At 42.7% G+C, this 19,002-nt stretch overlaps 1 long non-coding RNA gene across 2 annotated transcripts in view; it reads right to left on the reverse strand.

Annotated features, from left to right (window-relative positions):
• The window catches only part of LOC309673427, a 73,710-nt gene that overhangs the window by 41,667 nt on the left and 13,041 nt on the right, over positions 1-19,002 (reverse strand). The window lies entirely within an intron of this gene.

Raw genomic sequence — 19,002 nt, forward strand, 5'->3', positions numbered from 1 at the left:
CACAAATACAGGCTGGGCGGGGAATGGCTGGAGAGCAGCCCTGAGGAGGAGGACTTGGGGGTGTTGACTGACAAGAAGCTCAACATGAGCCAGCAATGAGCAATCGCAGACCAGAAGGCCAACTGTATCCTGGGCTGCATCAAAAGAAGTGTGGCCAGTAGGTCAAAGGAGGTGATTCTGCCCCTCTACTCCACTCTCATGAGACCCCACTTGGACTACTGCATCCAGCTCTGGAGTCCCCAACATAAGAAGGACATGGACCTGCTGGAGTGTGTCCAGAGGAGGGCCACGAGGATGATCAGAGGGCTGGAGCACCTCTCCTACAAGGACAGGCTGAGAGAGTTGGGGCTGTTCAGCCTGGAGAAGAGAAGGCTCCAGGGAGACCTTATTGCAGCCTTCCAGTACCTAAAGGGGGCCTACAGGAAAGCTGGGGAAGGACTTTTTACTAGGGCATGTAGTGATAGGACGAGGGGGAATGGCTTTAAACTGGAAGAGGGCAGGTTTAGATTAAACATTAGGAAGAAATTTTTCACTTTGAGGGTGATAAGGCACTGGAACAGGTTGCCCAGAGAAGTTGTTGAGGTCCCATCCCTGGAGGTGTTCAAGGCCAGGCTGGACGTGGCCTTGGGCAGCCTGGTCTAGTGGGAGGTGTCCCTGCCTATAGCAGGGGGGATGGAACTCGATGATCTTCAAGGTCCTTTCCAACCTAAACCATTCTATGATTCTATGATAATAACACACCTGGCAGTTTATTAGGCTCTTCTCATCCCAAAACACCAAAACCAAACCAAAACCCCACGCTCTGCCAAAGCAAAGAATAACAAAGAGTCCCATCTTAGATTCTGTACTCCTGTGTGTCCCATGAAGCTTGCAAAGGAGCAGACCTGTCTACATAAGGAAACATGCAGATCCTGCAATTCCTGAACTCTTTGATTGGCCTCACTGATCTGGCCTCAGTGTTGGACTACATATGTTGCCTGTTGTTCCATGGCCATACCAGCCAGTAGTCTGGAAGAAAGGAAAGTGGTGGTTGACATCCATGAAAATCAGAGAACATTCTTTATCTCAAGAAACGAGGGAGAACTTTATTCAAGGCAGTGCAAGAGAGTCATTGTCACTCACCAAAATAGCTTACAAACTTCATTAAGGAACACAGTCTGATGCTGGTGTGAGTTTTGAATAAGAAAATGTTTAAGTAAGAAAATTTTATGCCAGACCACAGGCTAAAATTACTCATCTTTACCACAGCAGAAAGAAAACGAAGTTAAAATGCTGACAAAAATGTTGCTCGAGAGCTTCAAGTAACGGCAACCTCTTCCCTACAGCCAGGACTGTAGTTTGAAAAGGGGAAGAAGAGAAGGGGGACAAAGTCACACCACACATTCACAGAAGATGGTTCTGATCTGTCTGAAGGAGTGGCCAAACTTTGAGTCTCTCCTATCAAAAACAGACAAGGACGGTCACACCTATTAGGTTTCCTATGGTAGCATCAGTGCACTAAAGACAGCTCTTTCACAAAGCTAGACACAAAAAGAGGACTTGGGTGGGAAGGTGGGACCTCCACTTTCTGACAAATTTTATTAAAATTGGCTGACAGAGTCAAACATCATCAGCATGGGGTGACTGTCTGCATGTGCCTGACAACCTCACACATAACATGATTGTGTAAGCTCAATTTTTTCAAGTATAGTTTCCTAAGGAAACATGGGAGGGAAAGGCATTTTCACTGGCACTCCAAGAAAAAATAGAGTTTAATCTGGCACCTTTCACAAGTAGTCAATTAGTTTCTAATTCAAGAACAGAAAAGAACAAATTAATTGACCAAAGTCTTCAAACAAGCCTGGTACTGTGCCATCAAATGGAAGTGAGAAGAGTCAGGCTACAAACAGTCCTGCTGCAGGCATCCAAAGTCCTCCTCTGCCAACACTTTTCCCATGGGACACCTTTTGTTCTCATCAAAAGAGCCAATATAGTAATTGCAAGAAAGGCAGAAGATTTGAATGCGTGTACAAAGAGAATTTCCAGCAAAATCCACACACAAAACCAGTGAGCTGACACACAGACACACAGATTAGACTACCAAGTTGTCTAGCCCACATAAAAGCACAAATCAGTACTGTAAAATGCTAAACAAAAGTGGATGACGAAAGCCACCAACAAGCTGCATTCTGAAGTCCATCTTTACACAGGAGGTTAACCTGAACAAGTAAGAGGGTGAACGTTTTCACTTCTGTGTGTGCAATATTCCCCAATGGTTTAGTCATTACAGCAAGAACCTAAGCCTGTAAAGATAGATCTGCCTAAGAAGCAGAACACTTCAGAGAGCGAAATTAACTTGGTGGCTAGCTTCCCTTCCCAAGGAATTGTATTAGACAATTATCTACAGAAGTCAAAATCAGGCCAACATTTAAGGGCCACAAGGGGAATAATACGATTGCAAATGAAAAAAAAGCAAACAATGGCTAGGTGCTCATATTTGTTTGAATAACACACACAGTGGCATTCATAATGAATACTAATTTTTGAGTTCTACTTTATAAGGCATATTCCTAAAAGGAACTTATTTTCTAATTACGAGCTTCAGTGACCATGCACATTAAACAATGAAAACAAATGGTAGTAGATATTAACATTGTGACAGTCCCATTATCTCTCAAGCAATGCATGAGGATAAAGCTGTTAGCAATCCTCATAGGCAAAATTTACTTGAAATGTCACTTTTACCCAAGTTCCTACAGCTGTCAATTTACTCTTCCTCTATCCATACCAAAAGGAGATAATTAGAGAAAACTGAATTAAAGATTAAAATACTTATTTACCAAGAATAGCTATAGTTTAGATATCACACCCCTAAAGTGTTCTTGCTAGCTTTTAAAAAGTAAAACCCCAAAACAATCACCCTCAAAAGTGATTGGGAAAGGACTGGAATTTCTTCCTTCATGATGTTAAACTTCTAAGGGATTTCCTGCTCATTGTCCTCCTTAAAAATGCAGGGGCAGCAAAGACTTGATCTTCTAGGTTACATGTTCTTCAAGCGCAGGAGGCATTGCTATTTTGCCACAGAGCACTCAGAGCATCTAACAGTCCTTCATTACCTCCCTAAGAGCCTTCATTGGCAAACACAGCAGTACCGTATTTTTCAGCTGAAAGGCTTTAAGCATCTTCTAGATCACAGAATCATAGAATACTTTGGATTGGAAGGCATATTAAAAGGTCATCTAGTCCAACCTCCACTGCAAAGAGCAGGGACATCTTCAACTAGAGCAGGTTGCTCAGAGCCCCATCCAGCCTGACCTTCAATGTTTCCAGGAATGGGGCATCTACCACCTCTCCGGACAACCTCTCCAGTGTTTCACCACCCTCATTGTAAAAAGTTTCTTCTATACATCTAGTCTGAATCTACCCTCTTTTAGTTTAAAACCATTACCCCTTGTCCTATCACAACAGGCCCTGTTAAAAACTTTGTCCCCATCTTTCCTGTAGGCCCCCTTCAAGTACTGAAAGGCCGCAATAAGGTGTTCCTGAAGCCTTCTCTTCTCCAGGCTGAACAACCCCAACTGTCAAAGTAGAAGAGCAGAATCATCTCCCTCAACCTGCTGGCCACAATTCTTTTGATGCAACCCAGGACACAGCTGGTTGCCTGGGCTGCGAGCGCACATTGCCAGCTCGTGTCCAGATTTTCATCATCCCGTACCCCTAAATCTCAGCAAAGCTGCTCTCAATCCCCTCAACCCCCAGCCTGCACTAATACCAGGGGTTGCCCTGACCCAGAGGAAGGACCCTGCATTTGCTCTTGTTGAGCCTTACGAGGTTCACATGGGTCCACTTCTTGAGCTTGTCCAGGTTCCTCTGGATGGCATCTCATCAGGCATGTCAACGACACCACTCAGCTTGGTGGCATCAGCAAACTTGCTGAGGGTGCACTCCATCCCACTATGTCACTGATGAATGTATTGAACAGTACTCATCCCAATACAGACCCCTGAGGGACACCACTTGTCACCAATCTCCATCTCGACACTGAGCCATTGACCACTACCCTCTGATGTGACCAACCAACCAATTCCTTATCCACCAAATAGTCTGTCCAAATCTATATCTTTCCAATCTCTTTCTTTAGAGAGAAGGTAGTGTGGGGACCATGTCAAAGGCCTTACAGAAGTCCAGATAGATGACATCCATAGCTCTTCCCTTGTCCACTGATGTAGTCACTCCATCATAGAAGGCCACTAGGTTGGTCAGGCAGGACTTGCCTTTGATGAAGCCATGCTGGCTGTCTCAAATCACCTCCCTGGCCTCCGTATTACCTTAACACAGCTTCTAGGAGCATCTGTTCCATGATCTTCCCAGGCAGAGAGGTGAGGCTGACAGGCTCCTCCTTTCTACCCTTTTTAAAAAGGGGTACAATGTTTCCCTTTTCCCACTCACCGGGGACTTCACATGACTGCCAGGACTTCTCAAATATCATGGAGAATGGCTTCGCAACTCCATCAGCCAATTCCCTCAGGACTCTGCGATGCATTCTCATCAGGTCCCATAGACTTCTTGTATCTTCAGGTTCCTCAAGTGGTCACAAACCTGATCTTCTCTTACAGTGGGACGAACTTTGCTCCCCCAGTCCCTGCCTTGAGGCCCATCCACTTGCGATGCACGGGAAGAGAAGTTGCCAGTGAAGACTGAGGCAAAAAAGCTGAGTACCTCAGCCTTCTCCTCGTCTGTTGTTACCAGTTTGCCAGTCTTGCTCATTAGGGGGGTACGCTTTCTTTGACCTTCCTTTTCTGGCTGACATACCTGTATGTCATACCTTGTTATTATCCTTTGCATCCCCTGCCAAGTTCAGGTCCAGCTGTGCTTTGGCCTTCCTGACCTCATCCCTACACAACTGAGCAGTGTCCCTATACTCCTCCCAGGACACCTGTCCCTGCTTGCACTGTGTATTTCCTTTTTGGCTTTTAGTTTGACTAGCAGATCTCAATTCAGCCATGCTGGTCACATCAAGGCTCAGCTGAGTCCAACAAGCAAAAGCAGAAATTTCACGATCAAGAGCCACAGCACACACAGCTCCCTAGACAGGGTTTTATTTCCTATTTTAATAGGTGCATTAAGCAAGAACGAGAGAAGCATGATAGTTTCCAAAGAGATTCACTTACAGCTTCAGCCTTGCAGCAGGTGAATTTCAAAGCCAAACACTACTACTGAGAGCAAGAAAACAATACCTGATTTAGAAGTGGACAGGAAGTAAAAGATGTGCATCCTATGAAAGTTAAAACACCCCCTTGTAAGACAAAACCACGTTACTTAATGGTTTTGTGCCTGCTGTATTACTGTTGTCCCAACACCAGAAGTTATTCCAGACAGACATCAAGCCCATAAACAGAATAAAAGCCCAGAAGTCTCAGAGGAGGTAAAACCTACTGTTTTATCAGTGGCATAACCTATAGGTACTTCTTAATGCAGCTTTAAACTTAAACATGCAATAACTGGCACCATCGCAGGGCTGAAACCAAAAATAAAAATCTGTAAGATGGCACAGAGGAATCACAGGCTTTTCACAGGACATCACTCAGGACAGACACATGGACAAAGAAAAGTTATGTTTGGAAGACATTCAAGTTATCCCTCCACAGTGCAAGCAGGACACTTGTACTGAGACAACAGCAGTGCATTTCAACTGGGTGAGCAGGACTGCTCAGTTACTCCCGAATATCCCATATGTTAAAGATTAACCTCTAGCAAGTCTTCCAGTGATTATACAGTATATACTCTCAAGGACAATAGCACGTGATGGAAGAATATTCAGAGACAAGATATGTAAGACTTTTTGCCTTCTATGTGCTGTTGCGTCTTCTTGCCAGGGTAAAGGCAAGCTGGCCATTGCCTTCTGAATTCCGGAACAGAGACGCAAATAGCAGTAGTACAGGCATATGCTTAAAAACAGGATTCCTATGCTGATTCATATTGAAGCTAGGACAGAGAATGACACATGATCTATACAGCATATTTCAAAAGTTTTGAACAAGACTTCCAATTTACATTTCTTTTAATAAAAATAGATCTGCTTTATTCAGAACTGCTGCTATTCCTATTGTAGTTTGTAAGAAATGCAAATTCCCAGAAGAAAAATGCATTATTCACTTTCAATGTGTGAATCAAGCAAGATTTGCATATATTAGATTGACTCAGAAGCGAGTTCAACTAATGCCAATCACACGAAAAATTAACCATAGGATCGACACATTACACAATAGCAGTGACTGACACCATATAGCAAGAGAAATATTTTGCCCCGTCATATGACACTCCCAACATATAAGGATTTCTTGTCCTATGTGAGCACAAAAACGTAACCTAGCAACAGCCAGAGTCTGTACCCTCCTTCACATGCATCTGACCCCAATAAAGCACATCTTTTGTCCCAGATCCTAACAGGTTTTCTTGGCAGCAAGTAGTAAAAGAACAGTGTTCCCAAGAAAATTATGAACTACACACGAATATCAACATATTAAAAAGGCAGATTATATTCCAGTAGATTAAAGGTTTTGCTGATTTAGTTTTTAGTCTAGTGTTCTCCGAGCACTCAATATATATAACCAAAACCTTGCTTAGCTCCAGGAAGGTTTACTGGCACTTCATTTCAAGTCTAGGATTGCAATCCTGCTTTTTGTTTTGTTTCTGCCACTCAGGATCCTGAGCTCCAACTCATGGTGACTGCAGCCAAGGCTGTGCCTAGCCTTCATATCCCCAACTTTCCTTGGTTTAAGTATATATGTAAGCAGAACGCCTTCCACTTCTGCTCTATACGCTTGTTCACAGTGCTTTCTATCCCCTCAACTAGCCCATCACACATACAGCCCAGATGAGCACTGCTAGCCTTATCCAAGTTATTCCCATTAACCACAAGCAGATGCAAGCTATCTAAATGCAGCCCAATAGGAACAAACTTGTAAAGCAAATAAGCTGTTCCTAAGGGCCCGCATCACCCACATCACTAGCATTTTGGGATGCAGTACTTTGGCCTAGACTGTAAGTATCATATGTGCTCCTGGAACACAGCTTCCAGTTTAGTTTTATCCAAATAAGAATCAAATACACACTCTGAAGCTACTCCATTATTCAAGTCCAGTAAGGTGGGACAATCACGAGAATTAGCTTCACAACATGCATTCCTAATGCAAATTAACTGTCCAACATCAGTGCAAACACAGAAACCCATTGTCTAATTCACACTCCATTTGTTGCAAATGGCCAGTACTACACACTTGGAAGATGCAACGCGCTCTGCAGAAAGCAATGTAGGCCAACCTGAACACAAAATACTCTTGTAGTAATTCCCAGAAGTTTGGTATCTGTTCAAAACCCCCAAAACACAAAAGGCTTGGTATCTTTTCCAAAATACTTGTTTAAAAGTGACTGAAAGAAATTATACCAAGTAGCATATTTTAATTTTTCTACCTCAGTGGCATCTGAATTATTTTCATTGTTAAGACATGGAAGTACTTGTTCTTAAAACACATTAAAGGACACAAGCAGGTTAGAAATAAGAAGACACACTAAGTAGAAGTCAGGCTCAATAAAGATAAATCTTTGGCTACCAGTCCAGTGTTTTAATTGCAGCATTAGGTAACACTTCAGCAAGCACAAAAATGTATATGCTAATATACAATGCCCTGTCCTCCAACCAGATATCTTGCTGGGGTTCTTTACAGCAAATTCTGCCAAAAAGGACTCTAAGGCCAATATTAGTGTTTTCTGTGTGCATTCTGACTATAGAAAAAATGAACATTAACATACACTTTCCTAACTATCCAAAGCCTAAGGTTAGCAGGAAAAATATTTTTATATATACATATGGGTGGCAGTGTTTGTGCTCACATGTATAGCATTGGATGTTATACAATCAACTGAAAATCAGGTACGTATTTCCATCCTCAAAGGTCAGGTCTTCAAGAATTCTCACTCTCTACTGGACAGACTTTCTACAACAGCTAGATCCAGAACAGAGTGCTTAAGTTACACACTCGAATAAGAACATCCATCTTTGAAAATCTAAATGCCTCAAAAAGGCAAGTGATTGGTTTTATGTATATATTTTCAGATGAGGAAAATAAGAATGACTAAAAAGCCTCTTTTAATAAGTATCGTCCTTTTTATCCAGAAGTCAAGCTTATCTCCTCTCTATGGATACATGCATACCTTTGAGAGAGGCAGTATGAGATCCCAATTCTAAGCGTAATGAAGGAGCATCTATTCTTAATGACTTGGGCTAGCTGTTTCAAATGCCTTGACCCAGTCCATTAAGAAGTGGTCAGTAAACCTACATAGATTAAGGAAACCATTGTTGGTACTTTTCAAAAGAAGTGGTTGTAAGCCAAAAAGGCAAGAGAAATCCTTTATGAGGTCTTCCTCACCCTACTCTTTTCTGGTTTTCCCTAACTATTAAACTGTATAAGGAAAATAGATGTCAGCTGCATTAATGCCCCTTTGTATGGGAATTCAGTACTGAAATACTTTTTTTAAAAAAAAAAAAAAAAAAAGTCAAATCTGCAGCCTGGGACAATTTTGGAAACCTAAGCAAGACATTTGTAAACCTCCCTCCTCCAGACTTTGTGTCAATCCACAGGTTTCCAAAAACATCAGGAAGAGAATCCCAGCTTCTACTAGAAACCTGGGGTCTTGCTTATTTTCATTCCATTTATTTGCACACCCAAGTTCAAAAATTCTCCAGCTGAATAGACATAGCAGAACAGCTATTTCCAGAGAACAGCAGCTAAAACATATAACACACCAAAGACCAAAAATCAGCAGACCAAAGAGTGCCACACAAGCCTGTGTACCCATCAGTAGCTGGGAGGCTGGACTAAATGCTCCAGAGACCCAGGCTCCATTCCCAGCTCCCAGTATGCTACAGACACTCCCTGCCCGTCTTCCTCCATTCAGAGCACATGTTCCCGAGGATCCAAGCTTTCTTTCCTTGTGCAGTGCCTTAATGCTACAGGGCCTCCAATAACCAGCAGAGCAAAGTCTAATTCCTTCCTCTTCATGCCTGCAACAGGAACAGGCTGACACAAGACTGCAAGCCATCCGTAACGGTAAATAAGATAGAAAAATACATAATTGAGGCAAATTAGATTTGGAAGAAAACATTGAAGGGAAAGGAATAACACAGCACTCATCAGCCTAGACATCACTTAGTCATGATCTGGAGTGTTCACACCTGCTCTGCTCTGTCACAAACTCCCACAGCTCTGAAACGCACTGCAGCAGCACCCCGACACCTCTCCTTCTGCCAAGTCTAAGCAGCGTAACAGGATCATTTTGTTATTCAAGTTCTCATTTAGTTAATCACTGTAACACCTTCAAATCTCTATGATGTATTTCATGCAGAACATCTGCACAAAGTAAAGCAGCCTCGTGCGTCTGCCTCCACCAGCCCAGTGCAAACTCCTGAGCTGCTGAAATCCTGGGCAATCTTGCCACTAGACAGCAGTGAGCTTGGGCCTCTGGTACAGCAGGCCTCCTTATTTATCTGCATGGTTACACAGTCATTTGGGCCTACTAACAACCCTGTTCTGGCCACTGTTTCACCCCTTTTCTTTTTTTTTTTTTGATCTGTTATATCATAAAGGCCTCAGTTCAGAGAAATACTTTGACATGTGCTGCTCTGCCTTGGCTAAGCCAGACCAATGCAAGACATATCTTGGAGCCAAGGTGTTCAAGGAAAGAGACTAGCAAGGACCTAGGAGGAAATTCTCCATGGACTCTGTGGGTAAAGGGCATCTATAGGACACGCGTTTTGAAATCCCTTTGAAGTGCTGCTCTCTGTGCCTTCATAGATTTGAAAACCCTTTGGAAACACAACTCTGAATACTTAGCTGAATAGGGATTTGTCAGTACTTTGTTGAGTAGGGACCCAGATTACAGGAGAACAAACGATACGGGATCTTTATTTTCTGTACCTTGAAAATTCCTTCACAGTGCCCCTGTCTTTCACCCCCTCAGCAGTGGCTATTTATCTGGTTACATTCACACAGACCTGTTCAGTTCAGCTCCTACTCTATGGGTTTGGCAGGTGATACAAGGAATGTTTTGTTGTTGTGATATTTTCAACTACCTAAACAAAAAAGTTTATACTGCACCTTCAAACAGCCAAATCAGGCCTTTATTTGAGACACAGTGGTGACAAGAAACTTCAGCAGCGTAACCCTTCCTCCCCAATTACAGCTGCAGGCAGCCACGTGGGTTGGTGCCAGTAAAATATAAGCTTCTGCTTTCATGGAAGTAAAATAACCTCCATAGACTGAAAATGAAGAAGGAATAAACAGAAACCAAGGTCAGGTCTTGTACCTCATATTAGTACCTGCATGTGGTTGAGTGTTGAAAGTTTCCAAGGCAAGACAAGGGGCAGATTTAAAAACATCTTTTTGAAACTGCAACACAATTGCCAGACTTGTGGTTTTCAACCCTAACTGTTCCAAGAGTCCTGGGTTCCCCATCTTATTTGATCAGACATCCGTAGTATGGAAATGCTGTCATTGACGTGATTCCCAGATCCTGGTCTTCTGCCACAGACTGTGAACCTCTATCCTACATCCAAATGGTCTGGGCAAGCACAGAACCACCCCTCCCATGTATCCAGAACTGGTGTATTTATCCAAGCCAAACACTCTGTCTGTCTCTACACATCAACTTGTAACCGAGTTTGTAATGAATTTTTGGCAGGGCCAGCTATGAACATTACACTTGTTCACACACAGCTAAATGCTTAATTTATGAACAGAACCCTAGTTTATGTTACTAAGCCCCTAAGCCCTGTACACAAGCCACTAAGCAACTGATCAAAATTATTTTGGTGGTACAGTGAGAAAACTTTCAGCTCCCATATACCTGTAAAGCATGCTGCTCTGCACAGTATAGAAAATTATTATCCAGCAGCTGATTTGCAGTGTATTTTTTCTATCCGTTGCAGGAGTTGAGTGCTGCCACCAAAGCAATTCAGGAAAAAAAAAAAATTTACTACTATTATTCAGTCTTGAACATGACACACCCACCTTCACTCATCTTACTACAATCACTGTCGGAAATCTATAAAATCAGTTAATCCCAGGCCTGGGGCTTGTTCCACCAGACATCTCTCAGCTAAGCACTGAGTTAGTAATACCCTGACCACTCCCAAAACTTACCAATACCACCTCAGGTAGGCTCAAATCACAGCTTGAGTCCAGCAAAATTCTATCTCACCATTTATGCACCATAAAAGTGCACTGAAGTCTGCGACAAACAGCAAACAAGCAAGTGATGGGACCAAACAACGTGTCTGGCTGCTAGCAAGTTTACCTATTTAATGACAAAACACCGTTCAGCATAACCATGTACCCACTCAAAGCCAAATCAGCAGGAAAGAGCTCCTGGTACGAGTCAGCTGTTTCACCAGCTATTACACTGCAAATCTTCCATCAGGTAAGTTAGTAACAGCGAAGAAAGCTACAACACTGATACCATCACTTGTGAACCACTGAGATGTCAACACTCCTAAGTGGTTGTAAGATGGAAAGAAGGATAGAAATACCCTACAGAAACAGACATTCATATTTTGTTGTTTTTTTTTTTTTTTCTGGCCTAGATCTATGAAGTAATTAATTCAATTATTTTTTGTACTACTGAAAATACTACTGATTAACCATTCAAAAAAAAAAGGGCTGGCTATTACAGCTGTGTTCTTTCCTTCTCATTCAAAAGATATTAGCCACAGTTCAGATACTTAAGTGTATAAATTCAGCCAGACATGTTTAATGAAAGCTTTACCTTCTATCACGGCATTTTTGAAATAGAGAATAGGCTACCTTACACCCTCACAGCATCATAATGAAAAAGTAACTTTTGCCATGGAATTGAAGAAAATACTGTGGCTAGCAGAGCCCTGTTGAGGGACAGATTAATTATCTACCTGAGTGTGCATGCAAGAGTAAGCTTGTCACAGCTAAGGGAAAAAAGAAAAAAGCCAATCATTTAGGGAAAGGTAGCAAAGTTGCTATGCTAATGTTCTCCTCCCTTAAACCTTCTGCACAGCTCAGCGCAACAAGAGAGGTACGGTGTTCAGAAACAGCAATAAAGCCAGATCAGGCTGACGAATTCACTGCCCTTTAAAGGGGACAAGACAGGTACTACTCACAACCCACAGTGCCTCCCCCCTCCATTTGTAAGAGTGGGGAAGCCATTCTGAGCATCGAACCTAGAAGGGAACACAATGCCCTTCAAAACAATAACAAAACTACAGCCACAAACTGCGGCCTAAAACAAACATAGCCCAAGTGCCAGCTTTCTAAGGACTAGATGTTGCCTGGAGCTCCACATGGCCCAGAGACACCCAGTGGTTGAATCGTTACATCACAAGCATGTATAATTAAGGAGAACGTTAGGGAGCGCAACCTCCTAGTTCATTTATTTAGTACAATCTCAGATTTACATGATGCTGCTCTGCTCACCTCTGCTTTCAGACGGGGGGTGGGAATGGATAGGGAGGTCTTGGAAAGAGACCTGATTCTGAATGAGTGACAAATGGCAAGAAAGTTCAGAGAAAGGAGGAATCTGCAATGTTTCACACCAAGCTTTATGTTGTGCCTGTAGATGTCACTGACATCCTCTGGCCCTTCCTGTGCTCTGCCATTCCTCAGGAAGTCCCTGCAGTTAAGGCTCTGCTTTATTTGAGGTCTCTGGCTGAGTTTGGGTAACCATTACTAGTAGTCTTCGATAAGGCAAGTGGTATGCTGCACTGAAGGTCAAATGGCATCTAAATGCTCCTTGTTGAACTACTACCCTTGCCAGCAGCAGCTATGCTTCCTGGCTTAAAGAAGACTTAATGACATACAACAACTCAAGATCAAGATAGAAACAAATCTACAAAAAGATTTGTAGCAAAACAAAAGTAAGGCACCACCCTTCACATTACTAGCAGAATAGGACCAGACTGTATACTAGAAAAAGAGAGAAGGAAAATAGATCAAACTTGAAACAAGCTTTTAGCAGCTCTACAAAACTATAAGCAAGAGTTTCATTTAAACCCAACTAGCAGCGAAGCTGCAAAAGGTGGCATGCACAGTGGATCTCCCATGCATTGCATGGGCTCTCCAACATTAGGCTTGACTCCATGCAACCCAGCTTTAGGCATTCATGAAATACCCAAGTTAAGCAGATCATCAGTCAGCTTCCCCTAAGGTCAACAGATAGAGACAGACACCTCCTCCAAATAAGGTGGAAGTCATCATCTAGACAAAAGGATCTCTGCACCTCTTATTTTAGACCATTCAATTAAGTGGCATAAATCCAAGCCAAAGTATATTAGGAACAACTAGATTACAGAGGGCCAACTCAACAGGATTAATATCATGCTCCCTTACTCGGCCTGCACTATTGTTAAATCTGAGAGGCAAAGCTCAATTCGGATGACAGTAAGTGGTGAAAGCCCAGTAATCTCCAGAGACAGAAATGCATATTTTAAGCTTCTTTGTGGCTCCTTCTGAAAGCAGCAGGGAAAACTGTTTACAACCCATACCACATGCATAAAGACAAATGCAACCTTCAGTCAAGTTCCATCAAACTCTTTTCTAGAATTGAATTATCATTTTTCTAAGGAAACGGTGCTTTTTGGAAATAGCAACTATATCATAGCAAGGGACAAACATCAGGGAAAAGTAATAGGTCAAGTGCATGAATGGGTAACCTTACTGTGATCATTCTACCGTAAGAGACTTAAGAATAGTTTAGTTCCCTGAGAGAAAGCTCAGAAATACAGCAACACCAGTAACTCAGAAACACTACGGTGACTCACTTGTGTTCAACCAAGTATCAACTCAGATGCTCAGGGGAAACAACGAAGGCAAACAGGTCACAGGCTAGCTAAGTGGATGCAATATGGCAGCACAAGCTGGACTCAAGCCATAGCTCATTTCACTGAGTTGCTGTGCACCTCACTTCTCACATCTCAAAATAAGCCCTCTTTTAGCAGAGGTTTGACCTACAGGTGAACATTACTGACAACCAGTAGGTGTTCTCAGAATACAAGCTGATTGTGGCATACTGGTGACAAAGAAAACAGTACGAGGAGATTTCAGGTTCCAACATCTCCCAACCCTAATACACATACACAGAAAGGAAGCGAGGGAAACATCCCAAATATTGCAGGAAAACTCACAGACAAAGCAGCTGTATAAACCTGAGAAAACAGAGAGCAGGCAAGGCTGATCACCAAGAACAGCACATGACTAATGTGAAATGAGAGAGCGCAAACAAGCTTGGAAGGCCTGAGGTCTTCTCTCAAGCACAGGGCAGCATTCAGGATCGTGTTTGCCCCCTTAAATCACACTCTATCTGTTCTTGTGCTCTGCTATCAGAATTGCCAAAAAAAGAAAATAAAAGAAGAAACAGGCAAGGGACAGAGCTAGGTCAGCTCCCTTCTCTCAGCTGCTCAGAGCTCCAGCTTCCAGTATTTGCCTCTCTCCTTCAGCCCTGCTCATGCAATCCCCTTTCAGCTCTCCCCCATATGACTCAAATTTGAGGCACTTGCTCCACACCACTGTGCGTACAGAGACACTGACACTCACACTATGTTCTATTTCGTCAGTGACATATATAAGCAGCAAAAAATTAAGAGGGAAGGTTCCTCCTCCCTCCCTCCTCCTGCGTCATTAGAGCCTCATCTTTTGCTCTGCGAAGCTTTTAAAATGAGAAAACAGATCTGAAATGAAATGGGAGGGGTGTAAAGAGTCTGGAACAAAATACCATATGTGCAATGCCTCTTCTCCTGTTCTGTGAACTGCAAAAGAAAACAGCACCTCCCCTGACAGAAGCAACAGGGCTATCTTAAGTAATCAGTGGATGAGGGGAGAGGAAAGGGGAAGAAAAACACATTGTCCACGCTTCAGAGAAGAGCCCCGTTCAGCAGCCATAAGTAAGAAAGTTGCAGAAGTGACAGCTTTGCTGCCTCCCTGCCCAGCTGGCTCTGCGACCTGCCTAGAAGCAGCATCCAACACCACAGGAAGGACTGGCTTTGTTTTTGACACTGCTGGCCAGTGGCCTTATAAACAGGATTACAGAACGTTGCTTTCCTCTCAAGTATGATGGGGCAATTTATTTTCATTGGCATAAGCAGAGAAGGACAGCCAGTCTGATCCACTCTGCAGCAGCAGGACACTGTGAAAGGCAATTTTACATGTGTACATCATACAGTCATAACACAGTGTGCACGTTACACACACCCTGTCTTAGAAGGAAACCTTCCAAGGGAGACCTTTGATTTCCGAAGATAAATGGACACATCTACAGTCCGAATCTTCAGCCTTCGATTCCCATCATTCATGTGCTGCTACATCAAAGTAAAACCTTGGTTTTGCTTTCGTCATGACTTTCAACTCCCCATTCCCTCGTATTTCCACAGCAGTCTGCCCTATAAAGTCACAAAAGGATTTTCCCACCCTGTTGACATTATCTCCTCTGCTGCTGTTACACCCAGTACAGTACATGCCACTCAGCTCAAGCTGCAGGCCAAGTCCTGGGTGAACAGTACCAGATCCATCGCACATCAGTGATCCTTGCTGACATTAAGGCTCATGGGCAGCTATTAAAAGTCAAGACCAGGCTAGTAAGCAGCAACTTTCTGTGCATCTACAGTGATGCAAACTGTTCCACAGTAAATCTAGAAACTACTAACAGTCACGCACTGCTCTCATCATCTGCACACACACATGCATTTGCACACAGAGGTGCTAAATACCAGCCTGGCTTTTTGCATCCTTTGTGACTTCTTCCTTTCCCAGTCCCTCAAATCTGTTGTGTCCACTCTAACCCTTCAGAGTTAATAAACAATGAGGCAGCTTGGCATACCAGATTTCAGAAAAGCTTCTTTTTCCCCCCAATACTTCCAGCTTTCAGTCAGTCCCTTACGCTACAGCTCTTCCAAACTGTGGCTCAGAAACATCTCCCATGACTTGTTTGCCAATATCCACTCAGCTGACCACATGCTTGGGTCTACTGTACTCCTATCATATGTGATTCTTCATATACTTCAAATCAAAATTAGAAGTCCCAAATTAAAAACAAACAAACAAGCACCAAACACAAACAACTTAAATGACTGCTAAAATCATCAATATATCAGCTGCAATAGCAACATTTTGGAGAGGATTTTTCTGGGGCTTTTTATTATTACTATTATTATATCTGCAGAAGGCAAGCCAAGAAAAGAGAGAAATAGACGGAACCATCCGAGCAAGCTCTCTGCAAGCAACTGCAGACACGTTTCAGGGCTGGCAGAACACTGTGCTGAAATTAAGTAGCGTTGGTTCTGACAGAAACGCAATTTTTCAGATCTGGTATGAAATCTGTAATGCATGCCACTGAATAAAAGCTTCCATAGGCTATACAGCAGCACCTAAATATTTGTCCTACTGCTGTTCATCCATAGCTGGCACACATTCAGAGACTGCAAAGACAAAGCCAAACCAAAGCTCAGACTGACTTTTCTACCTCCAATTTGCATTGCACTTCTCCCTCCAGGGATCTCACATAGTTTGGTTTGGATTCCATCCCAGCTCAGTCCCGAACACAGAGATGCATCAAACAATTTCAATGCACCAATACATCTCATTTTAAATTTAAGTATTTGAAATGACTTTGAATGGACATTCTTGACATTTCAATACTATTCTGGATAAATTTTTAATCCACCCATTTTTTACTAAGTGGTTAGAGTATAGTGCAATTGGACTAAAGTAAAAACAGAAGACTGCACCAAGATAGACATCCACAGAATGAAAGCTGCTTGGGTGGAGTAGCACCTTTCCATAGCCATTAGCTATTCAAAATTTGTTTTTATCAAACACTGTCCACCGTGAAGCAGGACAAAGTCACAAGCCAGCAGCAAAAAAAAAAAAAAAAAAAAAGAAAAAAAAAAAAAGAAAACACCATGGGTCAAATAAGCTAGTTCTTATTGTGACTTTCTAGTGACTTTCTGTAGTTCTTCTGGTGACTTTGACCCCTTTCACTGCAGAGGCAAATAAGGGGACAACAAACTGCCAAATGCTTTGAGGATGTGGGGCAAACACACAGGGTCAGAGCTAACTCTGCAACTTATACAAACGCCTGCCCAACAGAACTAGTCACCAGCAGGCAAAGCAGGGTTAATACATACACTTGGTGTGTGTATGCGCATATATAGTTACACATACACTAAGGAAATACCATGAGGGGTCTTCAAAACCATTTTCCTCACTGTAACAAGTAACTTAGGCAGCAGTAAAGGACAATTGGCTCGTTCACAGCAGCACTCACCACCAGAATCAGTACTGTGCACAGTAAATGGGACTTTCAGGTGCCAAAAGCCACAGGGTGCAAAAGCAGTCTGACTGTAGATGAATCATTGCTAGGACTGAATCTGCAACAGGTAAAGTGGGTGCATGGAGAAAGAACCATAGTAGGGCAAAAAAGGCCAGAAAACAAGGCTTATTAAACTGTAAATGCTTTGATACAGAGAATCTTGTGTGTTCTTATATTGGACAAAACAATGGCCCACAACTGCTTCTCCTTTCATAATACAGTACAAAGGAACCTGAAACCATTATTGTCTAGCAATGGCTCATCATGGGTTCCATGAATAAAGGATTTGGCAATAACCCAGCAGCCACAAGGCTTATGACAGCTTTCTCAGGAACTTATGAGAATTTGACTTCCTTCCAATAACTCCCTTAGGCTCCCAAAGGAATCCCCAAAAAGCTTTTCAAGCCCTAGGAGTCGGGCCAGTTGACAGCAAAGAGGATACCCAAAAGGCACTGCAATGACATTCCTGCAGCAGAGCAGGAATGCAAGAAAGCAATAAAATTGATGCTAAACAGGTCCGCAACAAACTGGCCCTGACCATAATTTAAACAGTAGGGCACTGCCAAAATGAAATGGTCATTTACTGACAGAGAGAGCAAAGAAACATAAAACCCCAATAGAACAGTAAGAGATCACAGACAACTTTCAGAAAACAAATGTTTCTTAAGCCTACCACTGCATCTAGATGAAGAAATCTCTTCTACTTCTCAGCATAGCACTCTGTGTCCTCACCTCTAGCAGAGGAGCAGGATCTTCTGGGCAGTTCTTGCTTTCTGGTATAAAGAAATATTATTCTATTATCCATTCTCCAAGTAAGAAATTTTCTTTTGTGTGTGACAGAAAAGTCCTAGTCATCCCACGGTCCCTTTTCTCCAGATGTCCTGATTCACTCTGACAAAGGCAGAATGCCTAAGCAGCAGTAGCAGTACAGGCAGAGCACTGCAGTACAGCCTTAGCCCACTACCACTGTGGCTGAAGCTAGGAATCCTTGAAAGAGTGCATCGAACTAGCACTTCTCTACAGCAGCAACAGCTCTTCTGTGCTCCACAAACTCCTCCTTGATCCGTAAAGTGTCTGCACATATGCTGGGGGGAAAGCCATTCTTTCACCCACATATCATTTTGTTCTTCAGGATAGAAGGGAAAGTGTATTTTTTCAGCATGCATTTTAAGACGACTGAGCATCTCTGCTTTAAACTGACCCCACACACTGGACACGTAACTCAGAGAAGAAGAAAAATACACCTCCTTTGCAGAAATGCAAATACATCCAAATATACCTCTGGCCCAGAGGCAAACAGGTAACACCCTTCATGTAACACCACACATGGCTAACATTCACCCACATGACAGATAAACCACTGCACAATTCAGTTATTACAGAGCTAAGCAGAATCCACGCACATACATACACACATTGATCTTCAGAGGTTTTTCAATACAAACAGAAAAAGCTATCTTTCACAGAATAAAAGCATTTTCTTTAATATTAAGCTTTTTAGCTTCTCTACAGAGAATGGCAAATGTCATAAATCAAGAAAATAAGTGAAGTAGCTTCACAAGGTCATACAAGAGGCCTGTGGGAAAAAGCCCTGGCTGGGGGTTGTCCCAGGGAAGAGAACCCATGTCCATTTGC

Source organism: Vanellus vanellus, assembly GCF_965231255.1.
Source record: "Vanellus vanellus genome assembly, chromosome: 6".
Classification (NCBI taxonomy): domain Eukaryota; kingdom Metazoa; phylum Chordata; class Aves; order Charadriiformes; family Charadriidae; genus Vanellus; species Vanellus vanellus.